This window comes from Pantherophis guttatus, chromosome 8 (assembly GCF_059756535.1).
Source record: "Pantherophis guttatus breed Tessera chromosome 8, ASM5975653v1, whole genome shotgun sequence".
Classification (NCBI taxonomy): domain Eukaryota; kingdom Metazoa; phylum Chordata; class Lepidosauria; order Squamata; family Colubridae; genus Pantherophis; species Pantherophis guttatus.
In genome coordinates, this window is record NC_142070.1 from 45,970,123 (window position 1) to 45,988,620 (window position 18,498).

Genomic DNA, 18,498 nt, shown 5'->3' on the forward strand with positions numbered 1-18,498 from the left:
ATTGTCGTGTTGACACTTTGTAATAAATAAGTGGGTTTTGTGTTGCAGTTTGGGCACTCGGTCTCTAAAAGATTCGCCATCACTGCTTTAACGTTATAAGAAAAAAGGCACTACCAGCTCTCATACCAACCATGCTACTTGGCTCAGGTGACTTTGAGCCACTTTAAATATTATGCTTGTTAGTCTGATGTGAGCCTTGCAAATATGTGTGTTTACCTTTTAAAACCCTTTTACTAGCCAATTATATAGTATTTTGATAGCTTATAGAAAAACATAGCATGTTTGCATTCCAACATGATGTCGCTCAAAACAGATATTTTTTTGCTCTATATATTGGTATAAGAACCTTTTATAGTCTTTAATACCTTAATGTCATATAATTAGGAATTTTTTTCACTTGAAAATATTATTATTCAGTAACAATATTAGGACAGGTTAAAATCATATATTTGTTCCAATAGCAATTCTTGGACCAAACTGGTCTGATGATAACTACTGATAACTATAAACAAAAGAATAACTTAATATAATTTAAGATAACCCTTAAACTAAGTTTCATCTAGAAGCTCAAACTTGAACTCAAAAGTTTATAATGCATATATATAATTCAATATTGTAAGATTCACATGTACAATATATTGTGACTGAAATCAAACACAATTAAAAATTCAATCAAAATTTGTTCAGAACTTTAGACAGCAATAATTTTTTTGTGAGAAATAGAAATAAAAAAAGCAGAACTTTTTTACTCAACTATGCGGCACTTGAAAACAAGTGGACTCTTGGTATAAAATTGTATCTAATAAATTATTGTGGATATCTTCTACAGATAAAAAATAATCCAAATATTGATGACAGTGATATCAATTCCCTTCCATAAAGGAGCCCTTATTCTGTTTATATTAAGTAGGTCATATTCTATATACTAATTTAAATATAAATAAGAATTTTTCAAGCTCCTAATTTATGGACACTTACCTTAAGGATAAAGCTTACAAAGTAAACAGTGCTTATTTCTAAATACTTTTTAAAATAAAATAGCCACATAACAAAACAAAATGAATTTCATACGCCTATAGCCAAAACCTTGTATTTCTTGGATAGCAGACCCATTTCACATCTATTTTGACAATCTCTTTTGAAGCTTGTTGAAATTGGGTTACTTTCAGTTTTCAAAATAATAAATTGGGTTTTCAGTTTCCAAAGTTGAAAATCCTGCCAGAAATTTTAAGTCATCCAAACTAACTCACTATATTCCCACACTAATTAAAAAAGATATAGGATTTGTTTTAGTAGTAACTCTTATTTATTTTTTAACTAATTCAATTTCTACAGCCACCATCTCAATAAATGACCCTGATACAATTCCAAACTATAAAGCAAATAAAACAAAATAAATACACTTGGCCAAGATACTTGGCCAATTAATAGTAAAACCAAGAAACGAGCCCTTCAACACACTGAACACCCTAGGCTCAGGAACATAAGAAGTTGTAAAGCCTTACGAAAGGGCATCAAGTCTGGGGCCATTCTAATCTTTGAGGGGATATCCCACAAGGCAGAGGCTACGGCACAAATGGCCCATCTTCTAATACTTGCCAGCTGACATTCTTTAGCTGACAGGATCAACACCATGCCCAATCTGTTAGACTGAATTGAAAAATGTATGAATTTAAATACATATTTTCATGCAAACAATTAATAATTATTTCTGAATTATATTTTGACTGATAGATCTAGAATGTTTCATAGACAACAAAAATAGTACCCAACTTGTTACAGCACATTTGCAAAATGAATGGCCAGTAGGCACTAAGTGTCCCGTCAATACTTCTGTGGCTCCCAGAAAATCCCTTCTGAATGCCTGAGCTTTAAATTAAAAAAAAAAAAGTTGTTTTGTTTTTCCTGTTGAGTGGAGGTTAAGACTTATCTTGGAAAGCTGAGTGTACCAGCTTATTCCTCATGAATTTAAAAAACCCAAACAAAACAAAATATGGGAACTGGGCCAGTGCATCATTTTAGCCCAGAGAATACTACCTAGGGGAAATGGCATATTCCATTCCCAAATAGGCTTTAAAAGGTGAAATGTCTTCCATAATATGAGGCACTACTAGCTTACTGAATCACAGCCTGGACATGTTTAAGAACTATATATAAAGCTGCATATGAAGATTTGGACACTCAGTACAAAATCAGAGCAGTCAAATTCTAGACATGGAATTATTGGTCAAATAAAAAATTATTTAAATTGGATGACTAAAAAGTACTTCCCAACAAAAAACATCTGAGTCACAGATTGTTCTATTTCCTCCTGGACTCTAATATATACATTGTTATCAGGGCAGCTACATTTATGGAGAAGGCAGTTCAGCTAAGAAACTGTTACTTTAAACAGATTGGGGTATTGTGTAAAGGCAATGTATTCAACTATCTGAACCTTGACCGTTTGCATTTAACACATATATATTTTATCATATTCTCTTATTTAATTTTGGAAATAGACCTTGCATTTTACCATTATTTTTAATATGGTTATAAAACTAATCAATCAATAAGCTATCTACATATTTCTAAAATGAAACCAATGTTAGCCCTAAGTTGGTTTCTGGAGACTTCATCTTCCATAATACTGAGCAGATCAATACTCAGGCAGAGAAAAACATTTGCTTAAATCAGTTACCTGACACAATCTCTTTTTTTCTGTATAATAGCAGGACAGGCCTAGTGACTTGATAACTAAACTGAGGTATTTCTTCAGTACAGACACTTTGCTAAATCTCTTCAAGATATTTTCAGCATAGCTATACTATGTACTGGCACTCAGTATCCTACCAAGATATTACAACAGAGTTACAATACTCAATACATTTTAGCTACTTATCATCCCCATTTCCTTTTTGAAATCTCCTTGAATATATATCAATTATCAATTGAATATATATCAATTATATCATTAGCTTTAAAGGAATTGCATATTATTTTCCCCATATCATTACTGTAAGGATCAGAAATGTTTCTACAAATCACATGTATTTTAAAAATTCAGTAAAATGAGTGCATGGGGGTGGGGGGGGAGGCCTATATTCCTGTGACTCAAAGTCTTAATCCCAGAAATTTCTCTTTAGTCCTTGCACATCATTCTTTGCACATCATTTCATTTATGAAGTTGCTATTCAGTAATATATTTTCTAGTACATTATTCTCATGGAACTGTAGCAACATGCATTAATATCATAAATATCGCAGTCACTATTGGTTAGAAGTTGACTTATGCCAACTCACCAAAACAAAGCCTTTTGCGGCATACATGTAAAATCAACTTAACCAAGATAAAGGATGGAAACAACTCTGTATTACAAGTACATAAACTTATTCTTTTCTTTATACTTCAAGATAGAAAACTATATGACTTAATCACATTCCTCATATACGTGCTACAAAAAATATTTTTAAAAAAGAATTCTTATTGGAAAGAAATTGATTAAACCTGCATAAGACTGCACTCTATCATTATACTATATCAGAAGACACAATATATAATTCCCCAGAAAGTTATTTTACATCAAAATATCCCAGTTCACATTTAAAACAAGTAGCAGAAATATAGTTTAATGGCATTTCAGTTAAGCACAAGTAATAACTAAAGCATAAAAATATGAGCTAAATCATTTCAATCCTAAAGACAAAAAAAAATCACCAAAATAATATTTATTCTTAAGAAATAATTGTATATATATCCTGCCATAATTGTTACCAAACAGTGCAGTGATAGCTACCTTTTACCTGCTGCAAAAGATTAAAGTAAAAGGATACAACAAAAATACATCTAAAAACTCTTATGTTCTCTACTCAATTTTTCTCTAATTAAAATAATGCATCATGGATATGACTTCCTGCAGAACATTTATTCTCTTAAACATTGTAAGCCATTATGAAGGTCACTATTAAAATATTTTCAGCCACAACAAAGCTTTAGAAGTATAGTTATAAGTTATTATAGTACAAGGATATGTGTACATTTCTGTCTTTCTGTGTGTGTGTGTATAAATATATTAAGACAATTTTTCATTCACAAGCTAAGAACATTTATGCTGCCACATTTAATTATAATATTTTCCATAGATGAATGCAAGTTTGTTGATATGTACAAAATATAACAAAAATTATCCATCTTATACTAGATTCAATGTCTCCATTATTTAAAGGTTTTCCACTTCAAATGGATAAAATACTTTATCTTCTTATACAGTTCTATGAACTAACATTTTCAAGAAGATCTTGCAACTCTCATTTAGCTTATCACAAAAATTTCACTTTTCCATTTTAATACATCAAAATTCATTAAAATGATAAATATTTTGAAATTATTTACATCGTTACTTATTAGAGTATAATAACATTTGGAAATCATAGAAGTGTTAGAATTTATTTTCTAACTTGAAAAAAGTATTTAACGGCAATGGCAGCAAGTTCAAATGGATTTAATTCTATAAGGTACATTATTACTGAGCATAGGAAGTCTTAGTTCTGAATAAACATAAACAGAATACTAATATGTATATATTTTAATTAGGCCATTTAAAATGAAAAATAATGCCTCCTCAAAAGGTTGATGTCTTTAGCTTCCATTAACTATCAAAATTAACACAATTTTCTTGAACTCAAAGCTTCATAAAAATAGAAAAAAAGAAGTATATAATTAATGAAAGTATAGTACGGTTATGTCTTCATATATTAACGGTATATTGATGAGAAAATCTATTTTGTCATTTAACCTAAGAACCTATATAGCTGCTTCAAAAGAATTCAAAATTACAAAATACTGTATAAAGACTAGGCTCCTGTGAACTGTTTCCCATTATCAAATTAATATGTATCAAGTTACACTAAACATAAAATTTACACAATTTATTCTGATAAGTTAACAACTTTTTATTAAACTACCATAGATAAAAGAAAACTAAAACCAAGATCTCACCTGAAGTCCTAATACTGTAATTTGTTCTGTAAAATTGTTTAGCTTTGTTTTTCAGCATTTCACGTTACAAAATACTCAAGATTGATGGTGAAACAGCAGTTTATGATGGTTCCACTCTCTAAATTTTTAGTGTTACTTGCCATATGAACCAACCAAGAGTAACTGCATGTTATACAGTGTGTGATAGGATGTCTGTTAAATAAAAAAACTTCAAATAGATTCTACTCCTTCGTTACTCTACCCAAAATTAGAATATAAGATGCACCTGACTATATTGAATTTCTACTGCAGTATGTCATAGAACATTGTATAACATAATAATCCTTACCTCAGTTAAATTTAATAATACTTACAAATCATTAAAAATATGATTATAAAGAGAAGCAGCTGGCTTTCAATTTCAGTTTTGATAAATAAAATACTTTTTATTACATGTTAATGTTTTAAAAAATATTTGATTTCTGATTTCATTGCAGGAATAAAGGAAGCTTACATTATGAACTATTAATGCTTTGTAAAACAAAACATAGTATACATTATAACAGAACTGACTATATCAAAATAACTACAATGCAGTAATTTCATGTCTATATCCAATTGTGTCTTAAATTATATTATCAATACCTATTTAAAGCTATTTAGGAAAGTTAGAACAACTACTAGATTTTATTTTCATACTGAATGTTTAGTCAACACACAAATCATAGACAAGGGAAGACCACTGGTAGCTGAATCTGTATTTTAGTAACTGTAAAGTGCAAGAATGCTTTGCTGAATAAATATGTCTAACCTCTTAAATTAACTGTTCAGTAAGTTGCAATATAAATGTCAATATATTTGGTCATATAAGCAATTAAAATATTGTTCACTTTTGAGGAATTAGTGGCATATTGTTTTAAGCGTTTAAAATTCTTCATTATCAGATTATAAATTTAGGAAAATATTCTGACTGTCCTGAAACACATACCATTACAATTTAGCAACAGTTACCAAAGCAATGAAGTTTGTTGTTAGTCTTCTAACAATAAAATTCAACCAATTTTAGTGATTAATAAAGCACCATATATTTCTTCTACTTTCAAAATGAAATTAAGAGAGTTAATATATTTAAAACACACAGAAAGAATACCTATTTTGTTGAATAATTTGTGTAAAAACAATTCCTATCATTTAAATTTTAAAATTCGCAATCTTTACTTTAAAATCTACAATATTATATAACATTGCCCTAAAGACTCGTAGTAAATACTTTGAAATGAAAAAGTAATACGACACTCCAGTCAACTTTGAAATGAAAAAAATGGTATCCCATAATGTCAAAACCTATATTATGCATCTGCTACCCATTATGACTATCTATAATTTGATGTCCTAATAGTGACGGTAGGGTGGCAATTCTTTTAAAGTCTTACTTTAAAAGCCAGGTGTTATTATTAACATTATAAACATGATATGGAAGATGTGAATTAGTGGCGAAGGCCACCAATAATTCTACATATAAACTGAATCACTCTTTTCTTGGTTCATTGTATAAATGAACCAAGGTTGGTTCATTTGGTTCAACTTGGTTCATTCTATAAACCACTATATACATAAATATCAATTTCACCATCTAAGGAACAAAAAATTTCCTTACACAAAAATGATTTTTTTAATACAAAAAATAGACCTTGATTTGAAATCTTTGTTTCTTTAACATCACTGCACAGAACAAATTGTAAATAAAACAATGGTCTTTTTATTTACATAGTAACTCTAGTAACTCTAATTTTAAAACTTATAATGCATAATGCAACAGTAGCAATATGTTACGACCCAACTGTAATTTACATCCCTATTAAATACATATCTGGCTATGTTCAGTATCACTGGCACGTATGGTTGTTCTTTAGTTCATCGCTTACTGATATTGTCTGATTAGAAGTCCAGCTTGCACTCAGTATAAGACTGTTTAGCACACAACACAATATGGTTAGATAAGAATTAGTTATAACTTATTAAAACAGTTGATGACCCTCAGTTTAACTTCTCAGTCTTGATGCTGGATGGCAATTGTTGACACATCTAACATCTATCCTGAGAAACGCTGACCCTCAACTGCCATAGCTACAGTTCCACTATATCCTGTTACAACCAATGGATCCTAAATTTTATTGCAGCCATTATATGGCAAAAACAACAATGCTGAAACAATATCCTGCAAGAATCCAAACATTTATTCAGAATGAAGACCTATTAAATGCAATATGACATAATAAACAAAGTCTGCTTAAATTATTTGGCCTTAGAATACATTCTTCACCTTTAAATCCATTATATTCTTTAATTATTAAATATTTTTATATAGCCATTTTTCATTGTGTTTGATTCACAGAACTTTTCATCACTTTACATAGGATGTGTTTATTTACAGTATTTTTGCATTGCCTATATAACATATTCCAGATGTATAAAAACATAAAATAACTTATAAACCACACCAGCTCAAAATACAATTTCCTTCCCAAAATAATAAAAACCTAAAAAATAAATAGTAATAGGCCACCATCATTAAACGTCAAAAACTGAATAAAAGTATTTACACAGCTTGGCAAAATGGGAGTAATGAGGGAGATAGGCACATATTAGGGTTGTTTCATCATTTAATAAAGCATTCCTATGTATGTCTTCTCAAAGGTAATGCCAGTTTAATTGAAAGATACTTACTCCCAGAAAGGTATGTACCAGATTACAACCTTAATGCTATATTAGGTACATTATAAGGTTGTGGTGGGTTTTTTGAGAAATCAATAAAACTGAGTTTTCAGGTTTAAGTAAGCTTCTGAGAAAAGTAGCCTTTTCTTTATGTGATAGCTTAGTGTGCACCTTATTAATATTTTGAAAGAGACTTATGAACGAGAAATGTAATAGCAGTGTGGGCATTTTAAATAATATTTATGACACAAACTATAATCTTCCAAACACAACAGTACAAATGATTTCATTTCTTCAAATGAAGATTACACCCCAGTTACCTATTGATATGTATTCTCAATTTATATCAATATGAGTTAAAACAGTCTTCCAAACAACAACATATCATCAAAGTAGAAATTCAGTAAGATAAAACCAAAAACACACGATTTACTGCATAAATTCCGGGTTATTCAGTCACAAAATTTAATTTTAAAAGAATCTGTGTTCATATGCACATTTTGCCGTATTTTTATCCTTTGTGTTTCCTAGTAACATAAAATACAAAAATGAACAGAAGTATATGCCTTTACAGTTAATTCAGGTAATGCAAACATTATACTTAGTTTTAAGTTCTTTCATGAATATTAATATAAGTGGTTGTTTTTATTTATCAAGTCTGAGTTTAATCACTTTTTTCAGCTTTACAATCCAATAGTATATGACTGCTAATTAATAGAATAACTTAGCATGCTGAAGTAATGAAACAAATAACATTTGGAGAAATTATCACCTTGTCTTCTGAGTTTGTTTCATAATAAATGCATAAGTATAAAGATTTCTTTCCCCTGCCCAAGTCTTGATATTCACACAGAAAATAAGAAGTTAGATTTCTGTGATCAACTTAACTATTTCTATATAAAAATCAATTTAAATTAACTGTATACTTTTATACCATTTATACCTTTTTTAAAGATATTTCAATAGCCTCAATATTTTAAGTATAAACTATAGAATGAACAAAACATCTAATAGAGATACTCTAGTTTTATACCCAGTTTATTTAATTTGGGGGGGGGCAGGATGCTGTACATTATATATATATTCTGTATGAAAACGCAAAGCAATGCTACATATTTATAATATATATATATTTTCTATTGAAATACTGGGTTCTAAAGAAGTCAGTCAGGATCCATTTTACTGTTTTAATATTTGTATGGTCTATATAAAATAAACTGCAGTTTTCAAACTATCTGTTACTTTTTCAAAATAAAATATTCTGACTCATATCTAAAAATTATACCTCAACATATATAATACAAAATATTATCCTATACCACATGACTGAAAAGACCCACATTTAGAAACATTTAAATATCTGCTTTATTAGAACTATAGTATTGTATCATCTGATTTTTTTTTAAAAATATGGATTTTAATCTTTTCCGGAAAAGGATATTTTAAATGAATTGTATATAGTTACCAAAATCATTAAAAATATTATTTGTAACCAAGTACTGCCAGAGCTGAGACAAGAACAGAGAGAAAGAAGAAATATGCAAATTTCACAGCAGGAATGAGAACATCAACTATCCTTACTGTTTCTAGGAAAGAATTAAAACCTATACCTTTTCACTGCTACACAATCTACCAACACTGCAAAGTAGTGTTAAAATAGTTAATTTATGAATAACAGGTGATTTCAATTGCTACTGTTTTTATATTATTCTTGGAAATGTTTATTTTGTGATAAGTGTAAGTGCATAATAAGATTATCAGTTTCTTAAACTGATCATGTTTGGCTTAATAAATCAGCTTAATTGTGAATTAAAGATCAACTTAAACAAATATTAAACAAACCGTTCTTTCTTAAAAAACCTATTTTCCCAGTTTTTCTATGACACTTGATTAAGATTCCAGCAAGATGAGAGTTGCATGACACAGCAGTCTGAAAAAAATCCTAAAATCTTTAAAACTTGTTTTCAAACAAGTGACTTCAAAATGTAACAATTTTGCTATTATAAATTAAGTTAATTCAGCATAAAAACAGTTATTTATGCATACTTTTGTGTTGTAAAACAATATATCTGAATGTTTCCATTATACTAACTATTATTCAGAAGTTTCCATCTTTATTATTAAAAAATAACAGAAATGTTAAAAGTAAATCGTATTTTAAAACTTACAGTTTTTCAATTAGGAAAAAAATGCCAGGCTTTTTCTATGCATCTATGCTGTCCATATTTAGCAACTTTCAAAACCAACTTCTTAAAAACGTATTTAACAATCCAAATACGACTTTCAATAATTTCTGAAAAATTGTCAAAAACAAAATATTTCACTAAATAGCACTGATTTATATATAAAACACTAAAAATTTGTATTATGTTGAATATTAAGTTGCTTTAAATACCACATACAACTAAGATAATTCAATTTTTTGAAATCAACTTTAGCATTATTTTAAAGATATGATAAACCTATTTTTATGATAGTGTAATTTAACAATTAAAGAGGCTACTTCTCTCAATCTTCTGTTAAGAACCTTTATATAGCTACATCTATTAAAATAAACTTTATAGAAACAGGTGAGAGAAGAAAACAAAAACATCAAGATTATGAAATTTATTTTTTGTGCAAATATTGTTTCTGTAATATATTAGTGATAAAAAGCTATAATGCATCTCATAAAAATTCTCAACATTCAATTACTTGGGAGCTTGCAAAGATCTCAGCATTTTTCTACCACATTAAAAATATTGTACTGTTTTTGTCTAATTCTATTGAAAATACCAGGAAAGCAACTGTGGTAACAATATGTTAAGCATTTTTTTCCCTAAAGAATCATAGTTAAATAGCTTTTCCTAAAGCTAAGTTAAATATTTGTTTGGTTTGTCATCTATACATTTCAAAGTAGTATCCATATGTAAGGCCTTCCCAATTCATGTATCAGACTTGACTTATACACTGGCAAAACAGGAATCTTGATTTATGCTTAGGATAAAATACACTGGTTATTCCTCTCCCCCCCCCCGCATATCTTTGCATTATAACAACATTTAACTCCATGTTTACTCATTTGGGGTGGTGCTAAATATGGCAGCCAATAAGCTTTTAAAAATCTCAGTATTCTTTTAATTCACTTGACATTTTTAAAAAATGTCTGGGTATATTAGTTCCAACTATCTTTTTTTAATCTTTAAGCTACAATAACTATTTTGATTTAAAAAATTAAATGAAATATTAATAATTAACTAACTGGATTATGAGTACTCCTGCAACATTAGTCCTAATCTACCCATTGCTAGATAAAAACACCTGAAAGAAAATTCTGCCAAAATAAACAACTAAAGGTTCAGAATTGGTACTTTTTTTCAATATTTACTTACATATAACCTTACTATATTGTTCCCTATACATTATATACAACACAATTAAGAATTTTTCCTGTTTTCTAATATACAAAAGTTACAATCAGTCTTTGTTTATATTTATACATGTATTTCAAATTAAGCCAAGTAACATACACCATTCCAGTGGACACTACAGAGTTCAATCTAATCAATTCAGTTTCTTGCACATGGACACAAGCTGAATAATCACTCTTCTTTTCCCCATGAAACAAAGTAACCCTTAAGGTTATCTAGGTATTGAGGTAGGTTGTGTACTCATCTTTTAAGAATTCCTACTGTGGCCTAATGGCTTTAACAATAAATCTAGCTAAATATATACACTGACATTAGATTTTAAACTACTGTTCAAAGTTAAAAGAAACAGCTTTAACTGAATGTGTTTCTTCAGTGAACAGAACATTCACTTTCATATTAGAATAGCAGATGTTTTGGCTAGGAAAGCAAACATTCTGACACTCTCAGAAGTTAGCCTAACTTATTAAGGTGTGTGTGTGTGTGTGTGTGTGTGTGTGTGTGTGTGTATACCTCTACCTATCTCTCTACCTACCTACCTACCTACCTACCTACCTACCTATCTATCTATCTATCTATCTATCTATCTATCTATCTATATATATGAAAATGTAAATTAACTGAATATATAGCAAAGCACAATAAGATCGTGTCACTGGAATTCTGCAAACAACATCATTATGTATTAGATATCCATATTTATATCTAGAAAGCTTATGATTTTATTACAAAATTTTACAGTTTCTTATGCTGCATAATTGAAAGTTAACAATCTGTTAATTATAGCCAATTTATTAAGTTCGATGCAAATAAATACTACAGAAATACTCTATATATTCAATAGATAAATACACTTGTGTGTTTGACCAGGGAAGTATAGAAAAACTAGGGAAAAACTATAAATGTTTAATTTAGAAAACGAAAACCTATCCAGGGATTTAGTACTATCTATAAAAGATTTGACACATTTTCTTAAGGTAAGAACAGAATCAAACCTCACCATAAATACACACACACACAACTACATAAGTTAAAGCAAAACAGGCTTTTACAAACCTTCCCTTCTTCTACCCGAACATCCGAACTGGGGGTGAAGGCAAACAGGATAAAAATTCTATAGTAGTCACATTCGTACTGTCATTATGTGGAACACCCCAGTCTAACAGCTCTGAAAGCTAGGCTATAACTGGCTTAGAAGGAAATGCTTCGGTTAAGTAACGCGTGTGGCGTCTGGAGCAGCTCAGTTCGCCAGCAAAGGGCAACCTGCTGAATCTTAAAGTGCCAAATCCTCCGGCTGAGACCTGGAACACCGATGGAATAACAAAAGCAACGCGGATTTCAACAGATGGGTCCGTCCGGTCGTGTCAGTGCTGCTCCTTCACTCTAGGAGTTGAGGAGATCAAGTTGAATTAGCGACCTCTCCACCGCTTCCCGTTGTTGGGTTTTTTGGAGTTTCCCTTTTCCATTTCAGACCAGATCTATACTTTCTACAGGTCCTGGCAATCCCTTTCGCCGAGCAGATCTGACACCAAGAGGACGAGCCAGGGGGAGCTCCTTCCCACCCCCCCCAGCCAACCCAACTCCACCCTCATTTCTGCCCTTTTTCTCCGGGACAAGAACTGAGTCCTCTCGGCAGCCCTGCCGCCGGGAAAGAGCCTCGGCACAAAAGCCCAAAGGAGAAAGAGGGGGAGAGAGAGAGCGGGGGGGGGGAGAAAAGTTTTCGGGCAACTCCAGAGAGAAGGAAGCCCCACCTGAGGCAGGTCGTGGCTAAAGCTCCACCAAGGAGGCAGGATTTTAGGTCAGAGAACTGGGAAAGGTTAGAAAGAGCCGCCCGGGAGTCCCTCGAACCCTCCCCGGCTATTCTCCGCAACTCCTCCGGTTCTCAGAGGGGCCCGCGGGCACTAGGACCGACAAAGAGCGCGAGACGGAGCCACTTACCGAGGCGCCTCAACTCGGACTTTCCCTCCTCCTCTCTTCTCAGTCAGCCCAAGAGCGCCGAGGCGAAAGGCAGCACCGCCCGCTTGGCCGACCGAACTGGGGACGTCGAACGGGAAGGGCAGGAGGGGTGGGAGGAAAAAAAGAGAAGTGTTGCAAATTCCGTGCCCGGTCCTGCCGGGCGAGGGGGCAGCGGCGGGGGGGGGGGTTTGGAGAGGGAAAGGAGCCTCCTCGGGAATTCACACTCCGCAGCTTCCAGAGCTGCGTCCCTTCCACCGACTCGAGAGTTTAGTGTTGTTGTCACTTATTATTTTCGCTCGTCCTCGAAAGAAGGGAGGTGGAAAGGAAGAGCACGCCCCCCCCAATAAAGTGCCACAGAAGCCGGGGTGGGGAGGAGCAGCGGCGGCCAGGCGAATCTAAGCTTAGAGAGTGGGGGGGGTTATCCCGAAGGGAGAGCGGGCTCGGCGGCGCTGGCTTCAGCCCCTGCCTCCCGTATTAGGGAGCGAGAGAGGCGCACACGCAGGAAAGAGGCGCCTACCATAAAGCGCGGGGAGATCCATCTCCCCAGCGCGGGCAGTGAAGAATGGACTTGGCCATTTATAATTCTCGGCTCCTCTGCTTCGGCATTTGGCAAGCTCGCAACTGCTCTCCCCGCCTAAGTTTTATGCAACGCGTCGCCTCTTTCGCTGCCGCCTCCTGTCATTTGGACTGAACCACTTTCGCGTCGCCCCCCATTCTCATCCCCGCCGCCTCTGTTGGTTAATACAAAGTGCTGAGTCTCCCATGCTGTGTCCAATCAGTGCATCTACTACTAGTGCCATGATTTAGGGGTCATCCATGAACAACACTTCACACTGATGAATGGCTCTTCGCAGCTTTCTGCCCTGATGAGGGTGTCTGCGTGCCGCTGATTGCAAACACTAATGAACTTAGACCGCTTCATTATATATTCGACCACAATCGCCGACAGCCCCCCTCCCCCAAAAAAAGGCTTTGGATGCGCCGCTTACTATTAGGACCCGAGGCTGGTGCTTCTTTGTGAGGCTCCCCCCTCCCCCGTAATTTGATTTGTACGTCCTAAAGAAAAGAAAGGGAATAAATGGGCTAAATGTTTGCAGTTGACTCGGCTTTCTCAGGGCAAGGCAAGCAGCTCGGCTATTGTTCGCCAATACTACTTTTTTTTACTTTAACATTTACATTTTAATTCCCCTTGCCTGGACTCTTACATAGGCTGGGCATGTTAGGTCAGCTGAGTTATTATAGCGAGGGTGGGAGAACAAATGATTGCCCGAAAGATTGATGAAGGGGGGAAAAAAGTGGCCTGTAATTAAAGCAGCGAGTCCTCCGCGCGCTCCGCGCTCCGTTCTAATGATGCCGGGACTTAACAAAGCGGCTTCATATAAGTCTATACAGAAATAAGGTCCACGGGTTCAGCGAGACTTAGTCCCAAGTAAGAGGGAACTTAACTTACGTTTACTTGCAAGTGCAGGGGTGTAGCAAAAGGGACCTCAGCTCCTCCCCCCCCCCCCCACACACACCGTATTGCCTGGCGCTGTTCGCACCCAACTCTCCGTTTGAAAAATGCTCGCGGATGAGCTAGAACGAGCGAAGTGAAGTATCCCTGTCGTGCACTCGGCTGCCTTTCCTACGTCTGGGCTCGGAAAATAAGCAAAGTTGGGCCTGGTTGGTACTTGAACGGGAAGCCGCGGGGGAATTCCGGGTTGCGTTTGGAAACGGTATCCTAGAGAGGGGCAACGGCCAATCCCTTCCTGACGTGGCCATTCTCTAGATCACAACTTGGTCGCGAATTCAACAGGAATGTTGCTCCCTCGAGAGTGGCTTGATTTGGTGGGTGTGCCCTGACAAGGTGGCTCCTCACACCGGCCTCATCCTAACAAGGTGGTTAGAAAGTATTTTCTTCTGAAATAGCGAAGCTGCGACCCAGTGAAACTGGGCAGCCGCTTCTGAAGAACTACAATCCAAGTCCGTTGTAATTTAGTTGACCGCCGCTTCTGAAGTTGCGCCTCTCTTTCCATCCCCAAAAAAACAAAGTGCACTCCGTATTTTTCTCATCTTCAGCCTCCAGAGTAGCCTCTATACCTCTCAACGCACATCAACTTGAAAAACAAACATCCTTCATTGTTCTTACGCAGGCTGTAATGGTAACTAACCCCATTAATTTGAGAACGAAGACTAACATCTAAGCAAATAGGTTTAAACTTGTTCCACATCACTGTAATGCCTTTGAAAGGACCGACTTTCCTCTTCGTGTTCCCACTTTGTCCCCCCCCCACCCCTCCCTGGGCCTTTTCCCGTTTGAAGAACATTAGAGAAAGAGCGGGCTGGAAACTTTCTGGAGAACGATGTTTGCTGCAGAGAAGGGAACTAGCTTCCGAGTTTCACAGAACTCTTATTCAGATTCGATGTTAGAAATACAAAGAAAAGCGATGGTGGTGAGGGAAAAATGCTACTGCTTGAGGTATGGTAGAAGTTCAGCAGAGCAAACTAAGACAGAAAATAAACTCTTTTTAAGTTTAATTATATTGCTCGGTTATGACTTGCAGCAGCGGCAGTAGACTCAAATCCGCTACTACTTTGCCAGCTGGGTAATTAAAGAAAAAATCGCTCTGACCACATATTACCTTTTCAGAGAAGGAAAACAGAAATGGATAGGAGTACAGTGTAAGATTTTCAAACATACGTACATATATAGGCGCGTGCACACATACAAAATACAAGCGCAAAACATGCAATTTTAACTGCCGCCATCCCTTCGCCAGTGCGCTAAACGCGAGAGATCTCTAATAATCCAAGCGCAAAAGTTGCAGGCTTGCCAACTCGTTTAATTCAAAATAATATTCAAATTTTGAGTGCTGGCCATGAGAGGTGAAATAAGTCTGAGGCTGTATCCTACGCCGGTTGTGAAATGGAGACCCTTAAAGGGGGGGGGGTGGAAGAGGAGGAGGAGGAGGAGGAAGAGCCTCTCAGTTGGGGAAAAGCAAACTTCGAAGTTCCTTTAAAAAAAAATAGCAAGTTACTCCGGAGCGCCCAGTGTCTTAGAATCTGAAAACCGTCGAAGCCTTCCTGACAAAATCACTACCGCAGGGAAGCATTTGAAGCTGAGGAAATTCTGCCAAGAAATTTCTGGATCCACAGAAGTACTTCAGGACGAGACTGAGGGGAAAGGCGGTGAGTGCATGTCTCACTGTAAAAAGAAACCCGCAGCCAACTCTTGAAACGCCACTCAGCTCCGGGAAAGCACCTTGCTATCACCACCTGGGCAGTGGGCAACTAGAGATGCCCTCGGTTCCCTCACATTTCCTCCGAATATTCCCGGGATTGTATCGACTGATCTACAGAGAGCTATCAGGGAAGCCCCATTCTCTGCCCACGTATCCCTGCAAAAGAAAAGTCTTGAAGTTATTCCGATACCGACGCGGATAGCCCAACTCAACGTCTTTTCGAGATCTCTCGGACTTACTTCAAGTAACGCGTGGAGGATCGGAGGAAATGTTTAATACTGTAGTGGAGGATGAAGCTTACCGGACTTTAATTATGATTTAGCCTTTAAGCTAATTTGAAGGGTGTTAAGTCACGTTTCTTTCAAACCTTATCTGGCTAATATCCTGTTATAATCTGCCAATAGACGTGCCTAAATTTAAAACACAACGTTTAAGAAATATATTCTCAGCAGACCAGTCTGTACTGGCTGTTTCCTTTCTCTGTTCACCAGCATTGCAAATAAACTTGTATAGTACTAGGTGAAAGCCTGTCTGTCTGTCTGTCTGTCTGTCTGTCTGTCTGACACACACACACTTTTGCATAAAATGGCAAGAAGCATCTACCATTACTTTGACTTCAAGAAGCAAACTTCAATGACTTCATTAAAAGCAAACCGCAAGATTGGATGTGAATACAAGGACCTTGGCTTTGCCTATTGGAAGTTACTTGTGAAATGAAAATGGGAGGAAAAATGCCAGGCACTGTCACATCCTCTCCAGACTTAAAAAGTTGCCTTAATGTGTCCCTTCTTTTTGATGTGCATCTCAATCTACTTCGTCTATCTGTTTGAAAGTGCCTTCATCCTTTTGCCATATGTCTGCTCAAATGCTTGCAAGCACTCAAATGCTTGTAAAGAAATCATATCTAAAATATAATAGTAAGACAACTCAGATAGGAGGAAATTGTTTCTAACCACTAAGTTTGCTTTGGGGTCTGTGTCAAGTTGTGGTTAAAAACTGTAAGATCAGAGATTTCCTGGGTGGAAGCTAAAGAGCTCATGCTTGCTATTGATAAGGATAAAGCATAATATTAACACAGAAATGAAAGGGGAGGGATGAGAGTCTTGGTTTAGAAGCTCCATCCATCTTATTGGCTGAGTATAATGTGAGTTATAATTCTCATTTGTTCTTGGTACTATTATGTTCATCTTTCTATATTCCTCAATCTGGGCTCCTGTTTATAACTTTCTTTGAAAAAATATAGCTAAGTTATATGTTTCTGTTTAATCTTTGCCTTTTGGCATGTTTGCAAAGGTCTGAGAATATTTCTCTAGATTGGTGGGGTTTCAGCCTGCACAAGCATTTTCAAAACTCACTCTTACATTACTGTTACTGATTTTAAAAGAAAAAAGAGGAAAGAGGCACAGTATAGGTGTTTGTTTATGCCTAATTATAGGAGCATTCCTATGAGACAAGCCCCTCTACCTATCTAAAGATCTTGTATAATCTACTTGACTCCGTAAGTTCCTTGTATAGTGAATCCTAAGAATATCTTCATAAAATGAATGTTTCTTTTGAGAAGGCAGCAGAATTTTAAGGAAAAAGTATGATTGCACAATATACACCAGCTAAAAAAAGACTAATCTTTGATGTTATTTTGTATTACAATTTAAGCCAATTAAATAAATGAAATTTTAAAATAACTGTTCAGCTAGAAGTGGAAAATTGATCGCTAATTAATAAAACAGAAATATTAATAAATAGGTTGAAGTGAAATAAAGCAGAATTATACCAGTAAGTTTCAGTCTACTGAAATGTCCAGTTTATTGCATTATTAGTGAAGGATCATAAAAATGTATACAACAAAAACATTACATTAAAAGCTGCCTATCATATTTCAAATAATTTAGATAGGTCACACAATCATTGTGATAATATTACAAAACAAGTGTTCTAATCTGAATGCTGACAAACCATAAAATTAAATGGTTGTCTGCAGTGAGGAATATGTCTTAATTACCTTAATTAAGGCAAACTAGAGTCGTATATACACTGATTCTAGAGTCACTGAATATACTGGTTATACAAATCAACCTTTAAATGGGGTCATGTTTTTTTCCTACATTACTTTCCGTTACACTGCATACACAAGTATATTGTATAAGGCTGACCTTTGGAGAAAGTGAAATACTTTAGTTTCACCCAAAAGTTGACCCTCTTTACTATGGATTCATAAAAGAACCAATCTGACAGTATACACACA

The 18,498-nt window shown here is 34.9% G+C and overlaps 1 protein-coding gene across 9 annotated transcripts in view; it reads right to left on the minus strand.

The window, feature by feature from the left end:
* TENM3 (teneurin transmembrane protein 3) overlaps positions 1 to 18,498 on the minus strand; it is a 1,586,501-nt gene that overhangs the window by 485,925 nt on the left and 1,082,078 nt on the right. For 3 of the 9 annotated variants that reach the window (XM_087874735.1, XM_087874733.1, XM_087874728.1), the window contains exon 1: positions 13,018 to 13,580. The exons of 3 other annotated variants lie outside the window; for them this stretch is intronic. The gene's annotated coding sequence lies outside the window, so the exon portion shown is untranslated. Of the gene's footprint in view, positions 1 to 9,840; positions 9,966 to 13,017; positions 13,678 to 18,498 lie in introns of those variants that run through there. 3 more of the 9 variants (XM_087874732.1, XM_087874731.1, XM_087874730.1) reach the window with 2 other exon arrangements.